The sequence below is a fragment of the Camelina sativa genome, chromosome 4 (assembly GCF_030686135.1).
Source record: "Camelina sativa cultivar CO46 ecotype springtype chromosome 4, ASM3068613v1".
In the NCBI taxonomy this organism is placed as follows: domain Eukaryota; kingdom Viridiplantae; phylum Streptophyta; class Magnoliopsida; order Brassicales; family Brassicaceae; genus Camelina; species Camelina sativa.
Window position 1 is genome coordinate 18,717,126 of NC_141883.1, and position 13,557 is coordinate 18,730,682.

A 13,557-nucleotide genomic window follows, 5' to 3' on the forward strand; every position below is an offset into this window, starting at 1 on the left:
GAAAATTAAACTTAAAGCAAGAAACAGCGATATGAAATATGCTCACAACCAAAGAGAATTGTCCAAAATGGCATAGATTCTTGCCGTCTAGACTCATATGCCGTGTAAGTCAAGTAGTCAACTGCATGTCTAGAAAGACAAAAATACATTTCACGAGTCTTTAAACTTTTTTTAGACGTCATGTGGTTAATGTGTTAACCATCAACGACAAAAAAAACCACTTTTAATTTACATCCGACTGGGACTTTTCGTTTATTTACCCCAGGAAAATGCTTATCATTTGTTAAAGCTGTTAACACAAGATTCATATAAAGAATCAGAATCAAGAAATTTGTTTATTAAACAAGACAACAATATTATAAAATTATAAGCAAATTAAAATCTTTGGCCTCGCAGTTATAAGGAATATCACTACATAAATTAGTAATTTACACACAATTCTTATATTCAAAATCTTCATAGACTAGGTAAAAAGTTAATGTAGCAATGCTTCTGACCAAGAATGCCTTGACCGCATAGCTAGAAAAAAATATTTGTGAGCTAGCTAGGTCCCGTACGTCAAAGATCCTAATAGCAGGGAACAAAGAATTAAAAGAAGCAAAACAGTAACACAGAAGATGAAGAAGAGAACCCATGACTGACTGTAATCGCTTCTCAGAACTACAATGTAAAGAAATATAACCAAATATAAGAATTTTTTTATTATAATAAACTTTATACTAATAAAATATATATTAAAATTTATTGTACATTATTTATATTTTTTTACTATAATACATTGATTTATATTCATATACAAATCTTTTTTTTGTATATTATTATTAAAAATGTATTTTTTACACCTAGGTATATTGTATGTTACAAATATATTATTTACCACCACTTAGAAAATATCTATATGAACAAATTAAGCAAACTATTATATGTCCCTTTATTTTCACGTTTGCATAGTTTCTTTAATCACTAAAATTGTTGGCTCAAAACACATTTTGATTAAAACATAAATTACATCACAATAGTGTATGACTAATTATGGATAGAACCTCGGTTATGCCATTTTCCCTTATGGAGAGAACTTTGCATCAAATCTCCTCCACCATTGAGAGAACCTTCGCTCCGCCTTCCTCCCTTGGGGAGATAACCTTTTGTCCAACCTCCCCCACCTTCCTCCATTGGGGAGATAACCTTGCATCTAACCTCCTCTACCATAGAAAGAACCTCGGTTTTACCCTCCTTCTGTGTGGAGAGAACATGTTCACGTCTTTTAGCTATCTCAAAGTGGCTTGCTCCAGCAACCAATGAAACTAACGACCTTTTTCCAACGTTACAAAATCTTTTGATAGTAACTAATATTAAATTTTCCAATGTATTTCATGTTGCCTCTGTCTTCAAGCTCCTATGGATCTATCAACAACGATTTATGTTTTTCCAATCTACCTACGTTTGTTGTAGGCTTGTGTTTGATTAGCCTATTTTATCCAACCATTAGGTTGATGACCTTCTCCTCTTTTTCTTTTTTGAGATTGAACGAATAGTAACAATTATGTTTGCACAAAAAAAAAGTCTATAACCAACCAATCAAGGTTGAAAAATTATAAGAAAATTATTTTTACATAATTAATGAAATAATAGAAAATTATAAACACGATAATATATGAATCTCAAATAATTCAAAGATGAAAATATAAATAAAATAAAATAATCTAAAACAACTACAATAAATTTTAAAATACAGTATTACAAAAAGAAGATGCATATACTAATCTTTTTTTTTGTCAACATATTAATCTTACCTATTCCAAACTGAAAAAGTAGAAAGTATGAGTATATTTCGGTTTAAAAAAATAAGAAAAATTTGTGTTCCCATTTAAAAAGTTTGACCAATAGAAAAAAGTTGAAAACAATATTTTTAAATAAATTATTTTGTTAGATGAATAATATGAGACGATCTATGTTTATATAGAAGTGAGTATTTACATTTTGTAGAATTAATAATTTTCTGTATATTTTCCTTAAGCCCTTTTCTATTTTCTGAGAAATTTTATTCCAATGAGCTCATTGTTTTTTTTTAAAAAAAATTCTTGCTTCCCACTTTCTTGTAAGACGTACTATCGTTCGAGAATAAGAACGATTTATGTTTAATTGATCTAGTGTTGTATAATATATGTTGTTATATTGCATTTGTGTATTCATTTTTTTTATAATACCTGTCTTGCAAATTAATAGAAATAATAATAACATTGTGAGAAATTTGTTAATCCCAAAAACCTTAGTTATTATGGATAAAAAACTTTGTTAACACTTCAAAGTCAAAGATTGTTTAGTATGCATTATGAAATTGAGGAACTAAATAAAATTCAAAGAAACGATGACGAAAACACGTGATAATATTTAAGAATCTTTTTATATAGTTGCTTCGATTAGACAACAAACAAATTACCTTCGAGACTTGTTCAAGAACGATGATGTGTCAAACAAAAGGTTAATAAAAAACAAAGAAAAAAATTTTACCAAGAAAAATAAAGCTAGTCGAAATTATTTTGTTTGGTGAAAAATATGTCATCATCTATTTGCTTATATAGAGGGGTGTATTTACAATTCTTTCCCTTTTAGGATTAACAAAGTTTTTTTAATATAATAAGAATACAATTATCTTATGTTTCTCGTTTTACCAAACTTGAAAACTGTGATTTTTGATATTAAAATTGGCACGTGTCACGATCTGATGAGTTACTAACTTTGATATGTAATTTCTGATCATTAAAATTCACACATGTCATGATTTGATGAGTTACTAACTTTGATATTTAAACGTAAAAACTGACACGTGTCACGATATGGTGAGTTTTTAACTTTGATATCTTATCGTTAAAACTAACAAGTGCCACGATCTGGTGAGTTACTAACTTTGAAAACCAAGCTTTATATAATAAGATTATTGGGCCACCCCAAAATTGGGCTTGGCCTTGGAAAATTACACAGTTTCAACAGTTACAAAATGAGGAAAAACGGAGGACGTTGTCGTCGCCGGAAAAAAAAAGATCATGCTGAAAGACCTTGAGACAAAAGCTTGAACATGTACGCCGGTGGTTGCAGGATCCACGGCTTTGCGGCGGTAACACCAAACCGGAACCCTTGACAGAAGCAACCAAACTCTGTTTCGGATTCTTCATCGGTGAACCACCTGACCCGTTACAGATCCTTCGACATGCTCAAACAACCGATCTCAGGCTCCGCGAAGTCAGGTCCCATGCCTAGCAACCCGCTCACTCAGATCTAACATGCCTCTTCTAGCTTCGGCGACCTCCGCCTCCTCATGATGATATTGCTTCAAATCCGGTCTGGTGGATACACGTGTCATGGCGTTTTACTGAGGATGGTGGCCCTCCATTAACCGAAATCCATGCTATCCCGAGAGGGTGCCAAACCTCCAGGTTAATACCCTCCTGCCTACCACTGACTTCCGCCGCAGACCGCATCTTCCATTTGGCGGATGAACCAAGAGAAAGCTCCACCGCTGCCACACGTGGCTTGATCTAGGAGCTTCTCGACCCACCAAAACAGAAGCCGCAGCTGCATCGGATGGAAGACAATACCACTCCTTTGTCGCTGGAGATGCAAACCACCCACCACTACCTTCCCCATGTAGATCCAAGACCCAAAGTCAGAGCCGCCACACCTTACCTGTCAAAGAAGCCAAACTGGATCTATGAAGTATCGCCTCGACTGGAAAGAGAGAGGTCCAGATCAAGTGATACAAACACCCAGATCTAACCACCGGAGCTCACCGAAGGAAAGCTACGACTCTCACTGCTCACCAATGCCACCAAATCCTCCGGCAAAACCCAACACACAAAGTCTTCGAACCAGACCACCAAATCCTAACCTGAAATTGATGCCGTCCTTAAGCATCTCCTTCGGGTCTTCAATAGCATCCACCACCAACTGAAGACATCGCCTCACGCGGTGAGAAACCACCGGAAACCACCATCAAGAGAGCCTAGGCGGAGGATGAAGGAAAACTTTACAAGGGGACGACAATGATATTGATATGATCATGAAACCATCCAAGACGACTCTTGAGTCTTGTTCAACACAAACGAAGTCGAAGATCAATTCTTCCAGCAAAACAACTATTTGGGATATATTCTTACCCCATTTAGAGCATAGCTCGAAGTGGAATCAATCCAGTCAGAGTTCAGATGAAGGAATTATTTATTTTACAAATCAGGTGAACTCATGGCTACGCGATTTGGACCTACGAGCATTCAACGGCGGATTCCGACCAATTCAGAAGGATTCAAGCTATTAACCAAACTGTTCTGAAATCTTGATCCATTCCGGAACCATGGAGATTTGGATTCACATTAAGATCAGTTCATATGTGAAAGATATGGAGATTTCAAGTCAGTGGATCTATCCAAGTTCCAGTTTCGCGTCTGAGCCAAAGATCGTGTTACACAGACCAGCTCAGCAACAATTTCAACAAGAAATCAGTTGGAGGATGTCAATGGATCTCGTATGTTTCCAACAAGTTCAAGAAAACAAGATTTGGTCAACAAACCACAAAGTTACGCTTCATGTGCCAAAGAAGGTCAATCTAGTTCTTCACCTAAAGAGTTTTATATCCAATTGGTTTAGGAGCTTCCAGAATTATGTTTTGCAACCAGGAGCTTTTTCTACTAAGCCCAAGGTTAAGAAATCATACAGCTCATCTTGTTTCTCATCAGCTAGTTAGACCAAGGAGTCAAAGAGGAAGAAGTTCAAGGATGCACTTATTGGGCTAATTCAAGAGATTATAGGCAAGGAAAGCATAGGAAATTGTATTGGGGATGTTGTCTATCAAGTCCAGTCCACTTTGAGCTTAATACAAGCCCAAGAAAGCCCAAAATAATCACTTTATTTTGTGGTCAAACAAGAGTGACGAAAATAAGAGATACATGCATCAAGAGTCACTTTGGAACATGCACCAAGAGTTGGGTCTTCATTCAACTTAGTATCTTTAATGTTTTTTAGTTTCAAGAATAATCAATACTTGGATTTGTGACCAAGTTTTCTATCCCTATATAAACACATGTAATCTCATTTGAGAAATATTTCAATGAAGAAATCTTTTATCTTTTATTTGAGAGTGGTTAACTCTCTTGTTCCTTTGGAACTTGTTCTTTCTCCTTGGTGGGTTACATCAAAGAGTTCTCCTTGGTGGGTTACATCAAAGAGTTTTCGGTATATTAAGTGATTCCGCTGCACTTGACGTTGCCATTCATTAGCTGAGGATTGAAGAGTCGTTACAAGAGAGTCTAGGGCACAAGGATTTTCGGGATTCGTCTCACGCCTTGTCATTTGTCTCCGCGAAGCTTCTACCTAAAGTTCTACTGCCTTGCTTTGTTTGGATTGTTTTAAGAGAGTTTGGGGCATAAGGATTTTCGAGTTTATCTCACGCCTTATCATCCAGCTCCGCGAGCCTTCAGAGATCTAGGATTATCAGTCTACCAACCTTAGAGCGTCGATTCCTTGGGAGGATCACATCAGATAGAAGGGGCAAGGAAAAAACTAAAAAGAGGAGCCCTCTCCGGTGCCGGAAGGGCAGCCGGAGAGACGAGGAAGAGAGATATGAGATCTACTTTTAGAGAGGAGGAAAGAGAAAAAAGTTTTATAGAGAGAAACTAATATAAAACCAATATATGAGAGAGTTGAAGAAATAATTGTAAAAAATCAATAGAATTAACTAAAACGTTCTCTCTCAGGCACTACTATCGAGGCCTCAAATCTGTCAACCTCCTCCGACGCCGGTGAAGCTCTTGCTCGCCGACATTGGGATCTAGCTCCCTCTGCTCTCCGCTTTATTGAAACTTCTTCTGTTATTTTTCTACTCTTTCCCCTGTTTCTCTTTTGGTTACAATTCCCCCCCCACAAACCTCAGATCCCGGCGAGATATCATTAGACAGAGCTAAAGGGTGTAGGTGGCTTCCGGTGAGCCCCCTCCTCTTTCCTCTGAACGTTTCAGCCGATGTACCGGATTCACAAACAAACGACATGCTTATCATCAGATCTGGATGTGTATCCTCCCCTGAGAAAGCTTCCTCCGAGGCACCGTGTTTAGCAGGTGAGTCCTCCTTTGGACCAGCTGCTACTTCTCATCCGGTGGAGACGTCGACGGCACACGACGCCTACGTTTTCAGGTCAAGCTCTCATCCTTACAAACTTGAAATGTCTTTGTGGAATCCCGTCCGAACCTCTCACTTTTCATTTGGCTTGGTTCTGCTAGAACTTTTCTTACCGGAGATGTATATTATCTTGCAAATCTTCACACCTTCTCCGACCAGCCGCCGCTGCAGCGCTATCTGTACAACTAGGTCAACCACAAAGAACATTGGGTTTCTTTTGGTGGGCCTTGACATTTTTTTCGGCCCGTTAACAGTCTAATCAGTAGAGGCCTCAATGAAAAAGCCTAGTTTTGACAAATCAGAGTTTTCACGAAGGCATATCATATCGCTCTCTCGTTTTGACTGTAAGGGTAGACGACACCTTTTACATCTCATCTCGTTAGTTCCGATCGATGTCCGTGAATGCCATCTCCAATCCCTGATCCAAAGCAATCCACTGACGAGTAATCTCCATCTAAGCTCTAGGCTCTTGGGAACTTTGTTTTGGGTCTCTATTTACTGCAGAGTGATGAAGAACGGCATTATGGCTATGCCTCTACGGAGCGCTGGTTGCCAAATCTTCCTCACTTCTCTGCCTCCATATCCCGTGACCACTGAATTCAATCATGTTCAACATATATTTCTCCGGGAAAATGTTCAGACAATGGTGGCTCCAACCCTAAAGCTATTTCAATCCAGGTACGATACTTTACAGCTTATATTGATGTTGATACTTAGCCAATGGTGTGATCAAGATTATGCTCTCTATGGTTTCCATCTGAGAAGTAATTCATCATTGTTGCTTTAGCGTCACTCGCTCCTCCTGAGAATCCTGTTAATAGTAACCTGTTCGACCCTCCCCTTTGAACCTATTGCTTGAGTGTCTATGGTGTTTGGGTCGAGAACTCAAATTGTCCGAGCGCTAGTTGTGGTTTTGATTTTTCCAAAACCGCTCTAAACCCTACGGAAACTCCACTAGACCTCCTTAAGCGACAGAGCATTCTAAACCTTGCTCAAAACTGTGTCAAGCTCCTACTCCGTGTAGACCTTCTCAAACCGGTGAGAAGCTTAGCCTTGACCCCTTCTCTAACGCCAGTACGTCTTATGACAGTGGCTATCTCTCATCCATCGACTTGGTCATGGAAGAGTTTGTTGACAATCTTGATCTTACATGTACCAAGATCCTTCCAAGATTCTAGCTCAAAACTCTCAAGAACCTATTGCGACTATCTTACTTCTGCTTTGTTTCTTTGTTGCTTTGGCATTGGGGAGTGCCCTTGTTTTTTCTTCTTGTTGTATAATTTTTGCTTGTATAAACCTTCTCATTTTTTTTTTGATAACTGTTAATTATATTATCAAAGGAACTTGAGGTTTACACAAGTTTATATATTTAGCGACAGCCCAAAAAAATTAAAAAGATGAACGCTAAAGGAGACAAAAGGCTTCAGAAACTGAAAAGAGATTACATATCCGAGAATTACTAGTTAATATAAATGGGCAAGCCATTTGCGAAGAAGTCCTTTTCCTTGCTTGCTGTGTTGGTGAGCTAGAAGAATGTCCCTGATTGTTCTATCAAGTACTCGAAACAGAGAATCAGGGGTAGAGAGAACACCCCCATGAGTGCGAGTGTTGCATTCCTTCCAGATGAGGTAGATAGTGGCTTGGGTGGAGTGGACGACAGACCAGTTGTTGAACCGATAAGCCAGCTGATCAGAGTTTGCCAGAATGAAAAGGTGAGGTTTGGTTGACCAAGTCGCGTGAGAACAAGTCCCCAAAGTTGGAGAGAGTAGTCACAGTGCAGGAACAAATGCTCCCTGTTCTCTATATCTGTAGAGCATAAAACACAGGTGGCGTCTAAGTTGATTCCCCAATTGAGAAGTCTCGCCTGCACTGGAAGTCTATCTCGATTCGCTACCCAGAACGTGAAAGAGTGTTTTGGAATAGACCTCTTAAACCAGATTGCCTTGCTCCATTCCTTGATCCCCGATGAGGGTCTCACAGCTTCCCAAGTTGTCTTAGTGCTGAAGAACTCCTTTCGTTGCCTTTCAGGTCCCCAGGAATAACTATCAGCACCTACAGATTCTTGGGGGGGATCCACCATGAGGAGAGCGTTGCGGATTGTTAAGAGTGATGCGTTTCTGGTCCTGTGGGATGGTAGTCTCCAACCTTGTGAACCAGTTCCCTGTGCAACAGTCGCTTCCCTTGGAATACCCATTAGTCTCGGACCATCACTACCAATGACATCCATCAGTGGACCCAAACAAGTCCAGTTATCAAACCAGTAGCTTGCAGTGTTCCCATCACCAATATTACAACTCAGTAATGATTTGACCATTGGCCTCAAGGCATTGAGATATTTCCACATCCAAGAAGCCCCTGAATTAACTTGAGCCGTCCAGTAGTTTTTGCTTTTTAGCATGTTCTTCCTCATCCAAGCAACCCAGATAGAACCGCTGTTCTGAAACAAAAGCCAAACCAGTTTCAAGTTAAGCGCTTTGTTCCAAACAGAGAAGTTTCTGAGGCCGAGGCCACCTTCCTTTTTAGGAAGGCAGATATCTTTCCAGGAGACTTTTGCGGTGGCCCGTTTTTCCATATTTCCAGACCAAAGGAAGGAGTTGCACATGGATTCAATATCACGAAGACAGCCTTTAGGTAGAGCAAAAGCAGAAGACCAAAAATTTACAGAGCTGTAGATCACTGCTGAAATAAGTTGAAGCCTGCCCGCAAACGAGAGCACTTTAGTGGACCAAGAGGAGAACCTAGCCTTGATGTTGTCCAGGAGAGGGGAATAGTCAGCCTTCCTCGGTTTGCGATGAAGAAGAGGCAGCCCAAGATACCTCACAGGGAAGGCTCCTAAGCGGAAGCCCGAGAGTACTAGATGGTCCTGATCCTCTGGGGAGATTCCTGTTACAAAGAGCGTAGATTTATCTCGGTTCATGCTCAGACCTGATAAAGACTCAAATTCATCCAATAAACAAGCAATCTCTTGAAGAGAGTTTCTTCCTCCATCAAAGAATACCATCAGATCGTCAGCAAAGGCAAGATGGGAGACGATTGGGTCCCTGCCCAGGGGGTGATACCCAATTCTTCCCGAAGCAAAGCGCTGGCTGATGAGGTTAGAGAGAGCTTCCATGGCTATAACAAACAGGGTGGAAGAGAGGGGGTCCCCCTGCCTCAACCCTCTTCCACCTTTGAAATAACCGCATAACTCTCCATTGATGTTGACCGAGAAGGAGGTGGTGGTGACACACTGTTCCACCCATTTTATGAATTTTGGAGGAAACTGAGCAATCTCGAGAATCTTTAATATGAAATCCCAATGTACACAATCAAAAGCCTTCCTCAGGTCTACCTTCAACAGGGCACGAGGAGAGACATTACTTCTACCAAAACCTTGAACCATCTCAGAAGCTAACAGAACATTCTCAACGAGAAGTCTGCCTTTAACAAATGCTGATTGAGAGTTGGAGATCATCATTGGGAGGATATCTTCCATTCGACGAGCTAAGATCTTGAATATCACCTTGTAAATAACATTGCAACACGAAATAGGTCTGAAGTTAGTCACCCTGTCAGCACCTATTTCCTTAGGGATCAGGATCAGCGCCGTCGCATTGATCTGCTTGAGCAGGTTTCCATGACGAAAGAACTCATGGATTGCTGCAATAAGGTCAGCCCCGATGATATCCCAGGAAGCTCTGTAAAATTCACCCGTGAAGCCATCCGGACCAGGGGTCTTGTTGGCAGGCATGGAGAAGAATTCTCGCTTTATCTCAGAGTCAGTGATTTCTGCAGTTAGAAGGTCCTAGAGATTCTCTGTCAGTCTAAATGGCATAATCTCCCTTGTTCGGTACAAGGTCAATCTCTTCAGAAGTAAGAGTCGCAGGATGCCCTCCAATCAGGTCCTGATAATAGGACACACAATGGAGTTTCACTTCTTCAGGACTGGAAAGACGCTCTCCTTGTTGATCAATCAGATAATGAATCTGATTCATTGCTCTGCGGGTTGCCATCACTCTGTGGAAGAAAGCAGTGTTGAGATCACCACACTCAAACCATTTGATTCGGGCTCTCTGGAAAATAAACTTCTCTTCCGCGATCGTAAGAGTCATCCACTTCTTGTAAGCCAGTTTCTCTTGAGAAGCAGTAATCGGGGAGGGATTGCTCAACAGGAGAGACTGGCACAAACGCAATTTTTCCTGAGCTTCTCTCGTGCGTGTCTCTAATCCAGAGAAGCAGTAACCTTCTCATTTGAGTATTGAATGCAAGTGGTTTGACAAAAAAAAAAAAGAGAGAGTAGAAGAAATGAGGGTAGGGTCTAATCGTTCCCTTTTCCTCAACTTTCTGAGCTAGCCATCTCAACTATGTTCCGTGTATGAAAAAAGACAACAAACTTGTTGATGAATCAAATTAAACATCATCAGTAAATTAAGTGGTTTAAGATTAACAACAGAACATATTGATCACTTAAGTCAGAGAAACATTGACCTTTCTTTTATTGAACTCTCTATTTTAGCTTTATAATTACAGTCAAACATATCATACACAATTTCAGCGCACACAATTACCTTTTTTCCAGAAAAATAACAAAACCCTAAAGCTGGTAAAACAACATTTGTCTGCAAATAACACAAAATTCATATTTATTCGAAAACTAAGTGTTACTTAAAATCTGGTAACACAGCATTCATATTTACTCTGCATAAAAAACAAGCACCCATTATTTTGAAAGTCTTCTGAGTATACTTAATAGAGAGAAATATATAATTGGGTTACAAAGTCTGTAGAGAAACCATAATCACTTCAACGTCTCGCTTTAAAGAACCTCCTTTTTTTTTTTTTTTTTGGTAGATGTTTGTATCGAGAATTGAACAATACTCAGTAAATAAGATTTGGGAGGTAAGAGTGGAAGTAGTCCTTTTATTAACGAAAAATTTGAGGTCGTCACTTACAAAGAGCCAAAATTAAGTTCGTCAGTTTACAAGAAAACTAACAAACGGAATAATGACGAGCTCATAAGTGGAAACGAATTACACAAAAGGCAATAATAGTTATCGATGCAAAGTATTGCTCTCTGGGTAATATCTGGGGGTTAGGATGGTGATCCTAATAACTGTTGTCTCCTTTTATAGCAGACTGTTGACCTAGGGCTCCCTGGGGTTTCCAGTGCGGATTTCCGAAATTACCCTATGCGGAGTGTTAATAGACCTTCTCACAATTTGTCGGGCCGAAAGCACAATTAACAAATCTTGTTGGGCCGAATGACATATTGGGAAACATGTAAAGATTCATTACCAATTTTTGATTTTTTACTGAATATAAAGACAACAAAGAGAAGCAGAAGAATAAAATCTAAAACATACAACATTACAAAAGAACACTGCAAAACTAGAAAAGACAAAAAGGATGGTGCAACATTTAAAAAACCTCCTTCTGATTTAGCTTTACTCATTGTCAACCTATTCGTCGGAGTTATGTGACGAGGTAGAGATTTAATTTTTGGAGATGCATCGCATACTAATTCAGCAAGATAATTGGGATGTTTTTATAGTATACAAAATTAAGAGTGGAAATTAAGAAAAGATTAATCCTACGGATGATAATAATTCACGTGTTGGTTTTAAAATTTGGCGTGAGGAATTAAAGAGTCGTATTTGGCATTACATGTCTTCCAATCCCTACCATCAGTGGCGGAGCCAGAAAACTGAGTCATGTGTGTCAATAAAATTTGAGAGGGGTATCAATAAAACAATATGTTTCTTCAACAACGGTAAATTACTTATTTTAACAAAAGCTAATATGAAAAAAAAAAAATTCATGGGTATCATATAACACACATGATCCTTCTCTCCCTCCGCGACTGCCTACCACGAAATTGCAAATTGTAGTCTAGTTTCCAAAGATGAGAAAGAGATCCAAAAAGAGACTCTAATGGCTTCCCAGAACAACGATGCATTAAAACCAAATGAACCGATGTGGAGACATCCCTGCCAAGACACTGACCAATAGAGTTTCTAATTTATCAGATTTTGTTAAAAATATATATTTACGACTATATATAATTTTATTCAATTTTTATTTAGATGTGCTTATCATCGGCTCTTTTGCCTAACATTTTTCCTAGCTTCCTCTACATTGGAGTCGTTAGCTTGGCAAAGAGATCTTAATTTGTGTTGTTATAACCACATCTTAATCTCAATAGAAGTATATCCTGCACACACACAAAAAAAACTACAAACTCTATTGTTAATTATGTTTTACCCCTACATATATAGACATTTATCAGCAAAAATAGAAATGTTCTAAAGTCATGAGCTCATTTATCAACTTTAAATCAAAATCCATATACAATGTACAATATTGTGAACAAAACACAAATCATATGTGAGAAAAAATAGAAACATAAACAGATATGTATATACATGCTCAACTGCTCGTTTTAAGTTATAATTGATGGTATAGTATATATACTATGTAGCCGTATACATACTCAATTCGAGCATATTGTCAATACAATACCATGATAGTTATGCATGTTGTCCAACTAATTAAACGCTTATACGTTAAAATTAAAATCTGAATTAACAGTATACATATGTACTTATTAGAAATATATTTTCAATAAAGCAAAAAAAAAATCTAAAATCTCTTTTAGTGTTTCATCAAATGTATATTAAAAAAAAGATGTATGAAATATGGTCACTTAAATTTTAAGATGCTCACCCGTTATTTTTTTCTTGAGTCAAAAGGAACAATGATAACTTATTGTACTTTTTACTAACTTATTTTTTGGTCTCCTTTATATTTCGTAGTTAAAAAAAATTAAAATGATGAAATTGATATTTTAGCCTAAATTTACCTATATATACTCCACTATTTTCTTATAATATGAAGATGCATATGCTGCAAGAGAAATCATGTAGCAACTTAGTAGACACAATTAGGGTACTAACCAAACCAAGACGCATACAAAGCAACATTACTTATTAATTATTTTATTATATCTTAGATTTGATCCTGCAGATCTGTTCTATACCATATAGGAATACAATATGATAATAAAGAAATCGAAATCATGACTCAAGCGGTGCAACATTAGTGACAAACTGTAGTCTGTGGAGGTGGATAGTTTTGGTGATGCGGGTGCGTGTTGACTTCCCAAACATTACGACGGCCAAATTAAAAAATTTCCAGCATGTTTTTCCTCGAACAAAATCTTAACACTCTTTCAGTTTGGAAACAGAGAAATCTCCCCCCTTCATCAAACAGAGTCATGACTTGCAACATAATCCTCTTCATCTTTGACGCATCATTCTGCTAACAAGTGTTTTGGTTTCGTTAAACTCAAAGTCTAATCACATTTATTTTCACTTAGAAAAAAAAAACTCAAACAAAAACTCTTAATATGAAA